Raw genomic sequence first — 14,174 nt, forward strand, 5'->3', positions numbered from 1 at the left:
TCTTAAAGGTGATTTCTAGTAAAATCATGGACGGTAATATTTTCCCTTGGTTCCTGGGTTTAGGACTGATCATGTTCTCTTGGTAGTATTCCTCTTGATCTATTTTGAATGGTCTACCTTTCTGTAGCATCAGTAAGCACTTTGAGGTGATTTTCCAACCTTGGAAGTTCACCTTCTCTAATCTCTTTCAGCCCCCAAAGCTTTATGCTGTCATTCTGGACCCCGTTTTGGATTTTTGATTTTAAGTGAATTTATTGCCATAACCCTGCATTAGAACATCCTATATTTTTCAGATTTGCATCCTCATCGATTTAACTTCTGTGTAGGATACATCATCTTCACCAGCGTATGCCGAATCACAGACCCTCACCACACACTTGTGCCTAATCATCTCTTTCACCCTGCCCCAACCCCACGATTTGCCTCTGGGATCACCGAGTCAAATGTCCCTTGCCACCTGTTGGTTAGCGCTTGCATTTTCTTCTTCTCCTAAGTGAGATCCTATGGTATCTGACATTCTCCCTGGGGCTTCTTTCGCTTCCCCTAAAACCCTCACTGCTATAAGGTGGTCACAAATGGCTGGATTGCATCCTTTGTTCTGGCTGAGTGGTATGCCATGGTGTGGTTATAGCCCATATTCCTTCTGCATTCATCCCTTGCTGTGCACCAGGGCGGCTACCAAGTCTTGGATAGCGAGATTAAGGCTGTGGTGAACTCAGCTGTGCACGTGTCTTTATGCTGTAGTGTTTCCCAGTTCTTTGGATAAACATGCCGCAGAGGAATAGCTGGATCATATGGAACATGGATTCTTAAATTTCTGATGCAGCTCCACATGTCTTGGCTTAGTGGATGCACCGGTTTACACTCTCACCAGCAGTACAGGAGGCTTCCCTTCTCTCCACCTCCCCTCTGACAGTTGTGGTTTCCTGTGTGCTTCCTTATAGCCATTCTGACCACAGTGAGATGCTATGTCCTTGCAGTTTGGATTTGCCATGGCCTGAGATTTAATGATGGTGAACAAGTTTTCATGGACTTGTTGGCCCTCTTTAGTTCTTCTTGGGAGAAATCTCTGTTTCCATCTTTTGCCAGGTTTTCATTGGGTTCTTGTTTTTTTTTTTCTTGTGGAGACGTGTGAGTTGATTGTATCTTTGGGCTTTTCACCCCTTGTCCGATGTGTGGTTTGCAAACATCCTCTCCCAGTTGTTATGCTGTCTTGGCATTGAGTCGATGGTTTCCTTCACTGGGCAGAAGCGTCCGCATTTGATGTGGTCCCGTTTGTTTCTTGTTTCCTTTGTTGCCATTTCACAGTCAGACATGCTTCTTCCAAATAGGCGGCTCAGACAGATGGCAAAGAACACTCTGCCTATGTCTTCTCCTACAAGGTTCATAGTTTGAAGTCTGCCATTCAAGGCTATAATCCATTTCGAGGTGGTGTGTGTGCCACGTGTAAGATCATGGTGTACTCTCGTTGGGTTCCGTGTGGCTGTGCAGGCTTCCCAGCACCGTTTATTGTAGAGACTCTCCTTTCTCTGCTGTCTCCTCTTGGCTCCCTGGTCGAAAATGGGCTGTGCATGTACGTTTGAGTTGGGCTCTGGCCTCTCGATTCTGTTGAATGAGTCTTGTGCATGTTTTTGGGCCAAGATTGTGCCATTTCGGTAACTACCGCTTCATCCTCTATGTTGAAATCAGAAAGTGTAACACGTCCTGCTTTGTTCGTTTTCCTGAGGATTCCTTTGCCTATTCAGGGTCTCTTGTTGCTGCCTAGAAATTTTAGGATTCTCTCTTCGATCTCTGTGGCAAGTGTTGCTGCAACTTTGACTGGGATTGCATGGAATCCAGAGATTCCTTTTTCCGGTATGGACGTTTCAAGTGTGTTAATTCTTCCATTCCTAGATCCTGGAATATCCTTCTTTCTTCTTGTTTCTCCTTGAATTTCTTTACCGAAACGTTTGCTAGTTTTCGATTGACATAGCTAACACCTGTTTTGCTACGATTCTTCATAGAGGTGTTTTTCTTCTAACAGGCAAGCTGGTTTTTTTTTTCAGAGTCAGTTTTTATATTCTGTGCAACTTTTAATTGGTTTTATTTTGGCAGAAGTGCATCGCTGTGCTCACATCTGCTGGCAATGCTCCTGTATTTGCTGTGGAAGTCTGGTCCTGTCTAACGTCCCTTCCCATCTGCCTCTACACTACCTCGAACGCCTGCCCACCAGTGACTGAAGCAGTGGTGAGCAGGCTCACGCCCAGGATTCCACCTGGCCCACCCCAGTCAACTGTCACAGTAGGTGCGAGCCTCACTTCTGCACCTCTGGCCGTCCGCTTTCCTGTTCCATTGGCCACCTGCAGTTGACTGCAATGGGACTTGAATATGCTACTTGAGCCCAACTCTGGCACTGTGTAGATGAGGTCAGTTTGTTTTTCGCGAACATTGTGATGTCAGAGGATTTGTCTTAATTGTGTGTCTTCTGTCCCTCCAAGCTTCATGGGCCCAGGGTTTCAGAGCCCGCTTATAGCAGTCTCATAACTCACCCTTCCCAGTTAGCCCAGGTTTGACCTTCGCTGCCGTATTTTGGCTAGTAAATTTCTCTGACTTTCAAAGGTTCAAGCAGAGTGTGTCTAAAGAGTGACATCTTTCATTGTGGATTATTCAGGTGTGATTTCTGTTTGCCTTCCATTTTATGGGAGCATTTTTTCTTTTCTATAGTATACTTGTCATGGTCATTCTCAGCTATCTCCCTTAGACATGCTTATCAGTCTGTTCTCCTTCAGTCTAAGTGATTAGTTTTGTATTTCCTTAATCACTGTATGTTCTCTAGGCCGAGGTATGACTGCTTTCATGATTCTTGGTGGTTCCCTTTGAATTTTCACACGTCACTAGTAGCAATCTTTGATACCCTAGCATAGGTCAAACAAAGCACTGAGAACATGTGGTCATCTGGTTTGGTTAGACATCCTGAGATCAGAAACTCCAAATTCGCGGGGGTCCTGGCAACATCCTTCACGGACACAATGTTTCCGAGACAAATTAGACAAATCTGATGAATTCCTCTCTCCAAGAAAGATATTTTTCTGTCTTTTTCCGGATTTGGAAAGTTTCGAACTTGACACCTGATCCTTGAATGTTCTCCTAGATTTCCTCTAGATACGGGCTTACTTTATTTCTATAGGCTCTGCCATTTGTTTGCCATACATCCTCAGCCCTGGCTTCTTTATTTTTCTTGAAACAGAATTGTAATGTCCAAATTTTCAGCCAACTTCCTTACATATGGTGTCCAAACACATAATCAATAATCCTTCTACAGCAAGAAGTAGGGGGAGAGAATTTGATTGGAGCCACACTGAGCACACTAGAGTGGGAGGGCAGCCTTCACGAAGGAACGAAGCCCTCTGGAAAAGGGTGCTTCTCAGCACACTTGTAGAGCCCTTACAAACAAAGAGACATAGCCCAAGCATGACAGGGGTCCATTCCTTCAATGCTTCCAAGACATCTCTTGGGACACATTAGCATGTACCCAGTGGTCCACCATGACGCCTGAGCTATGGAAAGTGAGACAGATCTTCAAAGAATGCTACGGGCCCGGGAAAGTAGGCATCAATACTTCTCTTCAATGTCCTCAAGACATGCAGTCATTGTGTGGCCGGCTTCCAAGGTAGTGCAGAGGCAGAAGGGAAGGGATATTAGACAGGGTGAGACATCTTGCCAGTGAGAAGAATTAGATCTCTATGAAGAACCTTAGCAAAACAGGTGAGAGCCATGTCAATCGAAAACTAGCAAACGTTTTGGGAAAGAAATTCATGAAGACACAAGGAAAAAGGATATTCTTGGATCTAGGAATGGAAGAATTAACACACTTGAAAGGTCCATACCGCAGAAAGGAATCTCTGGATTCCATGCAATCCCAGTCAAAGTTGCAGCAACACTTGCCACAGAGATCGAAGAGAGAATCCTAAAATTTCTAGGCAGCAACAAGAGACCCTGAATAGGCAAAGGAATCCTCAGGAAAATGAAAAAAGCAGGACGTGTTACACTTTCTGATTTCAACATAGAGGATGAAGCGCTAGGTACCAAAAGGGCACAGTTTGCACCCAAAAACAGGCACACAGACCCATGCAACAGAATCGAGAGCCCAGAGAACAACTCAAACGTACGTGGACAGCCCCTTTCCGATGAGGGAGGCAATAGGAGACAGTGGAGAAAGGAGAATCTCTACAATAAACGGTGCTGGGAAGCCTGCACAGCCACATGGAACACAACGAGAGTACACCATGATGTTACACGTGGCACACACACCACCTCAAAATGGATTAAAGCGTTGAATGGCATACTTGAAACCGTGAACCTTGTAGGAGAAGACCTACACAGAGTTCTCTTTGCGGTCTGTCTGAGCCGCCTATTTTGAAGAATCATGTCTGACTGGGCAAGGGCAACAAAGGAAACAAGAAACAAACGGGACCACATCAAATGCACACGCTTCTGCCCAGTCAAGGAAACCATCGACTCAATTCCAAGACAGCACAACAACTGGGAGAGGATGTTTGCAAACCAGACATCGGACAAGGGGTTAAAAGACCAAAGATGCAATCAACTCGCACAACTCCACGAGAAAAACAACAAGAAGCCAATGAAAACCTGCTCAAATGATGGAAACAGAGATTTCTCCCAAGAAGATTGAAAGAGGGCCAAAAGGTGCATGAAAACTTGTTCACATCATTAAGTCTCAGGCCAATGCAAATGCAAACTGCAAGGGCACAGCAGCTCACTGTGGTCAGAATGGCTATAAGAAAACAGACAGGAAACAACAAGTGTCAGAGAGGAGGTGGAGAGAAGGGAAATCTCCTGCACTGCAAGTGGGAGTGGAAACCGGTGCAGCCACTATGGCAAGCGATGTGGAACTGCGTCAGAAATTTAAGAATCCATGTCCCATATGATCCAGCTGTTCCTCTGATGCGTGTTTGTCCAAAGAGCTCAGAAACACTACCCCATAAGGAGACGTGCACCACTGATTTCACTACAGCCTTACTCCCGCTATCCAAGATTTGAAAGCCGCCCTGGTGCCCAGCAAGGGAAGAATGCATAAGGAAGATGGGCTATACCCGCACATGGCATATCACTCAGCTGGAACAAAGGTTGCATTCCAGCCATTTGTGACACCCAGAATGGCTGTGAGGGTTTTAGGGGAAGTGAAACAAGCCCCAGGGAGAACGTCAAATACCATAGGATCTCTCTTACAAGGAGAAGAAAAAGCAAGCACTAACCAACAGGTGGCACGGGACATTTTATTGGGAGTTCCCAGATGCAGAGCGGGGTGGTGGGGGAGGGTGAAAGAGATGATGAGGCACCAGTGTGCAGTGAGGGGTTGTGATTCAGCTTTAGCTGGTGAAGATGATGTAACCTACACAGAAGTCTAAACCAATGAGGATGCAAATCTGAAAGATATAGGATGTTCTAATGCAGGGTTATGGCAATAAATTCACCTAAAATCAAAAATCCAAAACGGGGTCCAGAATGACGTCATAATGCTTTTGGGGCTGAAAGCGTCTAGAGAAGGTGAACTTCCAAGGATGGAAAATCACCTCAAAATTCTTACTGATTCTACAGAAAGGTAGACCATTCCAAATAGATGAAGAGGAATACTACCCACAGAACATAATGCGTGCTAAACCCATGAACCAAGGGAAAATGTTACCGTCCATGAACTTAATAGAAATCACCTTCAAGAATAATCCCAACAAGCCCACGTCTTCCCAAGTTCAGACAAAAGGTTGGTCCAAAATAAGAATTCAGGGCCGGCTTTGTGGTGGAGTGAGTAAGTGCCCACCTTCCACTTGGGCGGCCGGGGCCTCACTGTTTCACATTATGGGTGCAGATCACTTTAGCAGTGTTAGGAAATACAGATTTCATGGTACGGTGCGGACAGATATCATAAATAAGTAGCAATTCTGACGATACGTTATCAATTCGCACCAGAAAGAGCTCCATGAGAATATTACAATCAATGAACGCATCTGGTACACTTCCCCAAAGTAAGAAGGAAGGAAGACATGTGACCTGCCAAGGTGGAATTGGCAGAGTGCTAGGAGATGATACGATCATTGCACATGAGAGGATTGCCTGGGCAACTTAAACTTGGGAAGGAGTCCAGGACTTTCTGTGGGGATGGTCCACCCACTTGGCCATCTACACAAGATATAAGAGATACAACCAAGGATAATCTTATACTGGAAAGAAACCAGTGTCTAGGAAAGGAGGCATCGATTCTTCTCTTCAATGTCCTCAAGACATCATTTTTGACTTTGGATTATGCTTAAGGAAGAAGGACAACATAGTTCTGATAGGGCCCAAGTGTGGCATCTTGTTTCCAATCAAGTTTCAAGCTTGAATCAGCATGCTGTCCCCATAGACTTGAATAGATGACAATGTTCTCCTCTCAGTTCTCCCCTCTATTCTCCCTTCTTGCCAAGGATTCCTTCTTATCCCTTGAATCAGAGTCAGTTTGATCTCTTCTACTTTCTGTGCCAGCTTTCTGTTTGTCAAAGATGTTTCTTGTTATCTCTCCCTTTAATAGCCTATCCTAGGCCAACACTCAGACTGTAACCATGTGGCCCTCTTGGGGGACATGTTCACCATGATGTCATAAAGAACATCCTAATTCTAAGTTGTCCTGACAACCTACATGCACACAGAGTTTCAGAGCTATCTCACACCAGTCTGACTCCTAACCCTTTCCAGAAAGGATAGTTTTCCTTTTTCTGGATTTCTTGTCGGTTTCTAACTTTCTCCTCGAACTTTGAAAGGCCTAGCACAATCTCCCTAGACACTGCTTTCTTTCCTGTAAGATTATCCTGGGTTGTATCTCTTATATCTTGTGTAGGCGGCCAAGTGGGTGGACATTCCCCAGAGAAAGTCCTGGACTCCCTCCCAAGTTGAAGTTGCCCAGGCAATCCTCTGATGCGCAATGATCATGTCATCTTCTAGCAATCTGCCAATTCCACCTTGGCAGGTCACATGTTTTCCATCCTTCTTCCTTTGGGGAAGTGTACCAAATGCGTACATAGATTGTAATAGTCTGGTGGTTCTTTTTCTGTTGTGTGTTGGTAAGCTATCCTCACAATGGCTACTTATTTATGATCTCTGTCTGCACCGTACCATGAAATCTATATTTACTAACACTGCTAATGTGATCTGCACCCGTGATGTGAATCAGTGAGGCCCGGACGGCCAAAGCAGGACGTGGGCACTTACCCGGTCTACCACAGGGCCGGCCCTGAATTGTACTTTTGGACCAACCTTTAGCCTGAGCTTGGGAAAACCTGTGCCTGTTTGGATTATTCGTGAAGGTGATTAGTAGTAACATCATGGACAGTAACCTTTTCCTGTTGTTCGTGGGTTTAGCATGGATCATGTTCTTTGGGGAGTATTCCTCTTCATCTCTTTGGAATGGTTTACCTTTCTGTAGCATCATTAAGAATTTTAAGGTGATTTTCCATCCTTGGAAGGTCACCTTCGCGAGTCTTTTTCAGCCCCCATAGTTTTATGCCATCATTCTGGACCCCTTTTTGGATCTTTGACTTTTGCTGAATTTATTTCCATAAACGTGCATTAAAACATCCTATATCTTTCAGATAGCTTACATCATCGTCACCAGCGTAAGCCTAATCACAGGCCCTCACCACACTCTTGTGCCTCACCATCTCTTTCCCCCACCCCCCCCACTGACCTGCTTTGCCTCCGGAAATCCCCAATCAAATGTGCCATGCCACCTGTTCATCATCTGGGTAGGTTTGACATCCTGAGATCAGAAGCTCCAAATTCGAGGTGGACCATGAAACCCCCTTCATGGACACAGTGTCCTTCTGTCTTAAGTATAATCCAAAGTCAAGAATGTTCTCATGAGGACATTGAAGAGAAGAATCGATGCCTCCTTTCCTATGCCTCTAGCATTCTTTGAAGATCAGTCTCACTTTCCAAAGCTCTGGCATCATGGGTTCCCAAGGGTACATGTTAATTTGTCTCTTTGTTTGGACGGGCTTTACAAGTGTGCTGAAATGCACCCTTTTATACAGGGCTTCATTTCTTAGTGAAGGCAGTATGTCCATGAAAGGGGTTGACAGGACACCACGAATTTGGAGTTTCTGATCTCAGGATCTCAAATCAACCCAGATAACCACGTGTTCTCAGTGTTTAGTTAGACCCAGGCTAGGATAGCAAGCAGTCCTACAAGTGACCGGTGCAAATTCAAAGACAACAACCAAGAATCACGAAAGCACTCACACCTTGGACTAGAGAATATATGGTGATTTAAGAAATACAAAATTAATCATTACGAACTGAGGAGAACAGACTGATAAGCATATGTAAGGGAGATAGTTGAGAAAGACCATGACGAGTATAATATGGAAAAGAAAAAAGTTCCAGAAAATGGAAGGTGAACAAAAGTCACACCTGAATAATCCACAATGAGAGATGTCAGTCTTTACACAGACTCTGCTGGAACGTTTGAAAGTCAGAGAAATTCACAAGCCAAAAGACGGCAGCAAAGGTCAAACCTGCGCTAACTGGGAATGGTGAGTTATTAGACTGCACCAAGCAGGCTCTGAAGCCCTGTTTCGATGAAGCCTGCTGGCACAGCATAGACACAATTATGACAAATCCTCTGACATCGCAGTGGACCCGAAAAACAACCTGGTCTCATCTACACAGTGCCAGACTTGGGCTCAAGTAGCATATACAAATCCCATTGTACTCAACTGCAGGTGGCCAAAGGAACATGAAAGGGGCCTGGCAGTGGTGCAGTAGTTAGGTCCACACCTTCCGGGTCGGTGGACCGGGGTGGGCTGGGTGGAATCCTGGGTGTGAGCCTACTAACCATTGCTTCAGTCATCCTGGATCTGGCGGCCAAGGTAGTGTAGAGGCAGATGGGAAGGGACGTTAGACAGGGCCAAATTTCCACAGCAAACACAGGAGCATTGCCAGCAGATGTGAGCTCAGTGATGCACTTCTGCCAAAACAAAACGGATTACAAGTTGCAAAGAATACAAAAACTGAAGCTCAAAAAAACAAAACAAAAGAAAATAAACACATTGACAGTAAGAAGAATAAGATCTATATGAAGAACCTTGGCAAAACAGGTGAAAGCCATGTCAATTCGAAAACAAGCAAATCTTTGAGGAAAGGAATTCCAGAAGACACAAGGAAAAAGAAGGATATTTCGGGATTTAGGAATGGAAGAATTAACAGGAAGATGGGCTATAGCCAAGCAATTGCATACCGGAAACGCTGAAGCTGAAAAGAAAAAGTGAAAAACTGCATGCCAGTGAGAAGGATGAGATCTCTATGAAGAAACTTAGGAAAACATGTGAAAGCAATGTCAATGGAAAACTAACAAACGTTGGGGGAAAGAAATTCAAGAAGACACAAGGAGAAAGAAGGAGATTCCAGGATCTAGGAATGGAAGCATCAACACACTTGAAACGTCCATACCACAGCAAGGAATCTCTGGATTCCATGCAATCCCAGTCAAAGTTGCAGCAATGTTTCCCACAGAGACAGAAGAGGGAATCCTAAAGTTTCTAGCCAGCAACGAGAGACCCTGACTAGGCAAAGGAATCCTCAGGAAAATGAAAAAAGCAGGACGTGGCACACTTTCCGATTTCAACATAGAGGACGAAGCACTAGGTACCGAGATGGCACAGTCTGGGCCCCAAAACAGGCACACACACCCATGCAACAGAATCGAGAACCCAGAGCCCAACTCAAACGTACATGGACAGCCCACTTTCGACCAGGGAGCCAAGAGGAGACAGCGGAAAAAGGAGAGTCTCTACCATAAACAGTGCTGGGAAGCCTGCACAGCCACATGGAACACAACGAGAGTACACCATGATGTTACACCTGGCACACACACCACCTGAAATGGATCAAAGCCTTGAATGGCAGACTTGAACCGTGAACCTCGTAGGAGAAGACCTAGGCAGAGTGCTCTTTGACATCTGTCTGAGCCGCCTGTTTGGAAGAAGCAAGTCCGACTGGGCAAGGGCAACCAAGTAAACAAGAAACCAACGGGACCACGTCAAATGTGGACGCATCTGCCCAGTGAAGAAAACCATCGACTGAATACAAAGATAGCACAACTGGGAGAGGATGTTTGCAAACCACACATCGGACAAGGGGTGAAAAGCCCAAAGATGCAATCAACTCGCATGTCTCCACAAGAAAAAAAATGGCAAGCCAATGAAAACCTGGGCAAAAGATGGAAACAGAGATTTCTGCCAAGAAGATCAAAAGAGTGCCAACAGGTGCATGAAAACTTGTTCACCATCATTAAGTCTCAGGCCAATGCAAATGCAAACTGCAAGGGCAAAGCAGCTCACTGTGGTCAGAATGGCTATCAGGAACCAGACAGGAAGCAACAAGTGTCAGAGAGGAGGTGGAGAGAAGGGAAGCCTCCTGCACCGTTGGTGGGAGTGCAAACCGGTGCAGCCACTATGCCAGGCGGTGTGGAACTGCCTCAGAACTTTAAGAATCCATGTCCCATATGATCCAGCTATTCCTCTGCAGCGTGTTGATCCAAAGAACTCGGAAACACTCCTGCATAAAGACATGTGCACCGCTGAGTTCACCACAGCGTCGCTCCCACTACCCAAGACTTGGAAGCCTCCCTGGAGCACAGCAAGGGACGAGTGCAGAAGGAAGATCGGCTATAGCCACGCAATGGCATACCAGTCAGCCAGAACAAAGGATGCAATCCAGACATTTGTGACCACCAGAATGGCTGTGAGGGTTTTAGGGAAGTGAAACAAGCCCCAGGGAGAAAGTCAAATACCGTAGGAACTCACTTAAGAGGAGAAGAAAAAACAAGCGGTCAGGAACAGGTGGCACGGGACATTTGATTGGGGGTTCCCAGAGACAAAGCGGGGAGGTGTGAGAGGGGGAAACCGAAGATGAGGCACAAGTGTGTGGTGAGGGCCTGCTATTAGGCTTACGCAGGTGAAGATGATGTAAGCTACACGGAAGTCTACATCGATCAGGATTCAAATCGGAAAGATATGGAATGTTCCAAGGCAGGGTTACGGCAAGAAATTCACCTAAAAGCAAAAAATCCAAAATGGGGTCCAGAATGATGGCATAAAGCTTTGGGGCCGAAAGAGCTTAGAGAAGGTGAACTTGCAAGGCTGGAAAATCACCTCAAAATGCGTACTGATGCTACAGAAAGTTAGACCATTCCAAATAGATGAAGAGGAATACTACCTACAGAACATGCTGCCTGCTAAACCCATGCAACAACGAAAAAGGTTACCGTCCAGGATGTTACTACTAATCACCTTCACGAATAATCCAAACAGGCACACGTTTTCCCAAGCTCAGGCAAAAGGTTTGTCCAAAAGTCCAATTCAGGGCCAGCACTGTGGCGGAGCACCTAAGTGCCCACGTTCCGCTTGGCCGGCCCAGGCCTCACTGTTTCACATCACGGGTGCAGATCACATTAGCAGTGTTAGGAAATATAGATTTCATGGTACGGTGCAGACAGGGATCATAAAATAAGTAGCAATGGTGAGGTCACCTTATCAATACGCACCAGAAAAAGAACCGTGGGGTTTTTACAATCCATGAACGCATCTGGTACACTTCCCCAAAGGAAGAAGGAAGGAAAACATGGGACCTGCCAAGGTGGAATTGGCAGAGTGCTAGGAGATGACACGATCATTGCGCATCAGAGGATTGCCCGGGCAACTTCAACTTGGGAAGGAGTCCAGGACTTTCTCTGGGGAACGTCCACCAACTTGGCCATCTACATAAAATGTAAGGGATAAAACCCAGGATAATCTTACAGGACAGAAACCAGTGTCTAGAGACAATGTAGCAGGCCTTACAAAGTTCGAGAAGAAAGTCAGAAACCGACAAGAAATCGAGAAAAAGGAAAACTATCCTACCTGGAAAGGGTGAGGAGTCACACTGGCCTGAGATGGCTCTGAAACTCTGTGTGCACGCAGGTTGTCAGGACAACTTCGAATTTTGAGGTTGTTTATGACATCACGAGGATCATGTCCGACAAGATGGCCGCAGGGTTACAGACTGAGGATTGACCTAGGCTAGGCTATTAAAGGGAGGGATACCCAGAAACAGCTTTGAGAAACAGAAAGTGGACACAGAAACTGGAGGACATAAAACAGACGCTGATTCAAGGGGTAAGAAAGGAATCCTTGGCAAGAAGCGAGAATAGAGGGACAAGCACCAAGAGGAGAACGTTGTCATCTATTCAAGTCTATGGGGAGGCCATGCTGATTCAAGCTTGCAACTTGATTGGAAGCAAGAGGCCGGTCTTGGGCCTTATCAGACCTACGTGGTCCTTCTGCCTTAAGCATAAGCCAAAGTCAAGAATGATATCTTGAGGACGTTGCAGAGAAGAATCGATACCTCCTTTCCTAGGTCCCTGGCATTCTTTGCAGATCAGTCTCACTTTCCATAGCTCTGGCGTCACGGGGGCCCACTGGGTACATGCTAATGTGTCCCAAGAGACGTCTTGGAAGCCTTGAAGGAATGGAGCCCTGTCACGCTTGGGCTATGTCTCTTTGTTTGGAAGTGCTTTACAAGGGTGCTGAAAAGCACCCTTTTCCACAGGGCTTCGTTCCTTCGTGAAGGCTGCCCTCCAAGGCTAGTGTGCTCAGTTTGCCACCAATGACATTCTCTCCCCGTACCTCTTGCCGTAGAAGGATTATTGATTATGTGTTTTGACACCATATGTAAGGAATTGGGCTGAAAATCAGAACATTACAATTCTGCTTCAAAAAAAGTAAACAGGCCAGGCCTGAGGATGTAAGGCAAACAAATGGCACAGCCTATAGAAATAAAGTAAGCCCGTATCTAGACGGAACCTAGGGGAACGTTCCAGGATCAGGGGTGAAGTTGGAAACTTCCCAAATCCAGAAAGGAGACAGAAAAATATCTTTCCTGGAGAGAGGAATTCATCAGATTTGTCTAATTTGTCACGGAAACATTGTGTCCGTGAAGAGGGATGCCAGGACCACCTCGAATTTGGAGTTTCTGACCTCAGGATGTCAAACCAACCCAGATGACCACGTGTTCTCAGTGCTTAGCTTGACCTGGGCTAGGACAGCAAAGACTCCTTCAAGTGACTGGTGCAAATTCAAAGACAACAACCGAGAGTCACGAAAGCACTCACACCTCGGCCTGGAGAACATACCGTGATTCAAGAAATGCCAAATGAATCACTTGGAATGAAGGGGAACGGACTGATAAGCATGTCTAAGGGGGATAGCTGAGAAATACCGTGACGATTACACTATGGAAAAGAGAATAAGGTCCCAGAAAATGGCAGGCGAACAGAAATGACACCTGGATAATCCACAATGAAAGATGATGTCCGTCTTTAGACAGATTCTGCTGCAACGTTTGAAAGGCAGAGAAATTCACAAGCCAAAAGACGGCAGCGAAGGTCAAGCCTGGGCTAAGTGGGAAGGGTGAGTTATGAGGCTGCTCCAAGCGGGCCATGAAACCGTGTGTCCGTGAAGCTTGCCGGGACAGCAGAGACATGATTCTGACAAATCCTCTGACATCACAGTGGACCCGAAAAACAACCTGGCCTCATCTACACAGTGCCAGAGTTGGGCTCAAGTAGCATATTCAACTCCCATTGCACTCAACTGCAGGTTGCCAATGGAACATGAAAGGGGGCGGCCGGTGGTGCAACGGTGAGTTCCGCACCTTCTGGGTCGGTGGCCCGGGGTGGGCCGGGTGGACCCTCGGGTGAGCCTGCTCACCACTGCTTCAGTTATTCTGGGCAGGCGTCCGAGGTAGTGTAGAGGCAGATGGGAAGGGACGTTAGACAGGGCCAGACTTCCACAGCAAATACAGGAGCATTGCCAGCAGATGTGAGCTCAGCGATGCACTTCTGCCAAAACAAAACCGATTCAAAGTTGCAAAGAATAGAGAAAGTGAAGCTGAAAAGACAAAATGAAAAACTGCATGCCAGTGAGCAGGATAAGATCTCTAGGAAGAAACTTTGCAAAACAGGTGAAGGCCATGTCAATGGAAAACTAACAAACGTTGGGGGAAAGAAATTCAAGAAGACACAAGGAGAAAGAAGGAGATTCCAGGATCTAGGAATGGAAGCATCAACACACTTGAAACGTCCATACCAGAGCAAGGAATCTCAG

This window comes from Equus asinus, chromosome 24 (genome assembly GCF_041296235.1).
Source record: "Equus asinus isolate D_3611 breed Donkey chromosome 24, EquAss-T2T_v2, whole genome shotgun sequence".
NCBI lineage: Eukaryota > Metazoa > Chordata > Mammalia > Perissodactyla > Equidae > Equus > Equus asinus.